This window comes from Misgurnus anguillicaudatus, chromosome 19 (genome assembly GCF_027580225.2).
Source record: "Misgurnus anguillicaudatus chromosome 19, ASM2758022v2, whole genome shotgun sequence".
Classification (NCBI taxonomy): domain Eukaryota; kingdom Metazoa; phylum Chordata; class Actinopteri; order Cypriniformes; family Cobitidae; genus Misgurnus; species Misgurnus anguillicaudatus.
This window is the reverse complement of record NC_073355.2, coordinates 52,715,675-52,718,882: the sequence shown is the minus strand read 5'-3', so window position 1 is coordinate 52,718,882 and position 3,208 is coordinate 52,715,675. Positions and strand designations below refer to the sequence as shown.

At 37.3% G+C, this 3,208-nt stretch overlaps 1 long non-coding RNA gene across 1 annotated transcript; it reads right to left on the bottom strand.

Annotated features, from left to right (window-relative positions):
* Positions 1 to 1,332: 1,332 nt before the first annotated feature.
* LOC129426428 (uncharacterized) lies at positions 1,333 to 2,944 on the bottom strand. Its single transcript, XR_012359462.1, has 3 exons — positions 2,637 to 2,944; positions 2,222 to 2,424; positions 1,333 to 1,926 (listed from the first exon to the last, which is right to left on the bottom strand). It is a non-coding gene; the product is annotated as an uncharacterized lncRNA (long non-coding RNA).
* Positions 2,945 to 3,208: the final 264 nt, after the last annotated feature.

Here is a 3,208-nt window from a genome sequence, read left to right as displayed (position 1 = left end):
ATAATAGCAGGGTTTCAGTCACGTGATTTTGATGACGAGCGAGGGCGGGTCTAAGGGCAGATGGAGGGCAGGAAGTAAAAATCTGAATACGTCTAATGGAGGGAACCGTTGCAGAGAGTCCGTATTGTACAGAATTAGATCCAGTTTCAAGACATAGATACAAGGAGTTTATTAACATATGTTAGACGTGACCCTTACCTCATGAAGATGAGTGAGTTTTCGGTAGAACTGAAAGATTTACCGACAGTCAAGGCTGTTGACATCACCGATTATCAGCGACATCGTATCGATGGGGATAATGACAATGACAATTTATTTATATAGCACAATTTAAAACAACAGCTGTTGACCAATGTGCTTTCCAAATAGATAAAATACAAGATAAAAGACAAAAGAGAAAATAAGATAAAATCACATCAATAGATAAAAGACACAGGAAAAAATAAAAAAATAATAATAAAGTAAAGTAAAATCACATTAATGTAAATTTTCATCAAAGGCTTTTGAGAATAAATAAGTTTTGAGTCTGGATTTAAAAGTAAGGAGAGATGGAGCCTGTCTTAAGCTAACAGGTAAGCTGTTCCAAAGCCTTGGAGCCGCACTGTAAAAAGCTCGATCTCCCCTACACTTTAGTCTCGATTTTGGAGTATGTAATAGAGCCTGGGTAGACGATCGAAGAGATCTTGGAGGGTTATATTCGGTTAAAAGATCAGACAAATAGGTAGGTGCTAAGCCATTTATGGATTTATAAACTAGAAGTAATACTTTAAATTCAACTCTGAAAGGCACGGGAAGCCAATGTAGTGAGCGTAAAATAGGAGTAATATGCTCCCTCTTTTTTACGCCACACAAAAATCTTGCTGTTGCATTTTGGACAATTTGTAGGCGGGACAGTGTTTGCTGACTAATCCCCAAGTAAAGTGAATTGCAATAGTCAAGCCTAGATGAAATGAATGTCACCAAAGTCTTGACTACTACTGTAATGGAATTTTTGTTGAAAGTATTTTTTTTGCCAGATCTTAAACTTTGGGATGGTGTGTGGTTCCTAATGTTGAATGTTTTTTTAGAAACTGTATACTTCCAGAAATACCGCGACAGCAAGTTACAAACTTACATGTGTAATGTGATGAAAGGATATGAACTCCAAGCACTCTTTAAAGTAGGCTGTGTAATATATTTCTGTTATATCAATAGTGTCGTCGTATGAGACAAGATGACATTTTGAATATTGTTGTGATTAAATGCCATTGGTTTATTTACAAGATTTTTTAAACAATTGTTATAATAACTACAAGAACATGGTGCAACTACTACAAAACATTGCCATCCATTTCATTTCATATAATACATATTGCCAGTACAATTAGATTAGGGGATAAAAATATTACATTTGAAAACACATGATGTGACTGATGACCCTCCCTCCTCATTACTCTAATGTGATGACAGACTCCAAAAGATTAGACAAGACACAGCAAATAACATGCATTTATAAATCTTCAAGCTAAATCTTTCAGCCAGGACTAGGCCTTAGTTTCATTATGAAATATAACTAGTTTTAACAAACATGCCTTACTAAAAACATTACTTGTGTGCATTTTGAAGCAAAACAAAGGGCACTGATGTGTTTTAAGATGTCAGTGAAGGTCGTTTTCAATTTGGACAGCTCTTACATTTATTTAGCAAACTAAAATGAACTATTCAAATTTAGACAGCACAGACATAGAACCACATGTGATGTAGGGTTTGCACAGCTAAAAAATCTGAATTAAAACCAAGAAGTTGGGGAGCCCTGTGTAGAACTTTGTCATCTTAGTGGTTTGGTCCAAAGATCTCTCAGCTCTGTTGTGTTATGTCTCAGAACATGCTTCATCTTCTCAATGTCATCCATCATCAGCTCAGTCTGGCATCCAGCATCTGCATAGCCTGCAATATAGCAGTGGGGAGCATAATTAGTTACAGGTGAAACTTGAGAAATTAGAATATTGTGCAAAAGTTCACTTATTTCAGTAATTCAACTTATAGGTGAAACCTTTTTACAATATTTTAATTTTCTCGAGTATCACCTGAAATTCATGAATGAATTATGTGAATTTTTGTGGAGTTGGTTGACAACCTTTTAAGAAGTTCTCTGGTCCAATTACACAGGGTGATTTTCTGACAATCACATTTGTAACATTTAATAATAATGCTAGTTACACATCTTGGTACAATAATTTACCTTGATCATTTAATGTCCCATTCCCACTGATGCCCTCTGATTGTGAATAGTTGTCAGCTGGATGCTTCGGTTCGGAGCTCTCGGCTGTCTGCGTCAGATCCGGGCTCTCAGCTGTCTATTGGAGATCCAATAGCCTCTGTACATTCCGACCGTGTTTGTTGGTATTTCTTAAACATCTTCATCTGCTCTCGTGGCAGACATGCCTATGATTTGAGTTTAGTTTTTGGTAAGTTAAACGAGGTTGAATGTCGGAGCCCATTAGCGTTACACAAAGCACTAGGGCAGCTTAAAATGTAGAAATGAGGTCCATTAGACTACCGGTTACTTAATAATCATTACTACGTAAATGAGCATTTAACGTCAACCTAATGTTATATAAACACAGCCACAAAAACCAAGTTATATATCAACATACCTCCGACCAAGTGATCGCTGCGGGCATTAGCAGAGTTTGCTCCTCCCGGCGGCAGACGTACGCTTAAAATCCACTTTTTACCGTCGTTGTTTTGTGAGATTTTTACATTTTTCACCTTTATGAACGACAATCTTTGGAACTCTATAAACCCCCTTTCCTTTTTCTCGGTTAGAACGATTGGAACAGCCGTAAATTACACAAAACATAGGCATTTTAACATACGGCAGATGAAGCTACTTCACTTCCTGCCCTCCATCTGAGTTTCGCGCTTTCGCGAAGCAGCAATGTGACGTCACGTGAAACCAACCTATTGAGTGCGACTGCCTCCTGCGCTAACTGCCATGGCACAGCTGACCCTACTCAAGTAATCAGGGAGAGAGCGATATAAAGACCACAAGAAGCAGCAGGGACTGTTTACACGAGACAAGTTTCAACTGGAATCTGAAACAGTTTTATTAATTTTTATGGAAAACAAATTTGTGAAAACGGGTTTTAATGTAAAAGTCTTTAAAAAATACATTGCTATCTTGCTATGTGCTCGGTGTAGACTACAAAAATGAATCTGTGAAAAC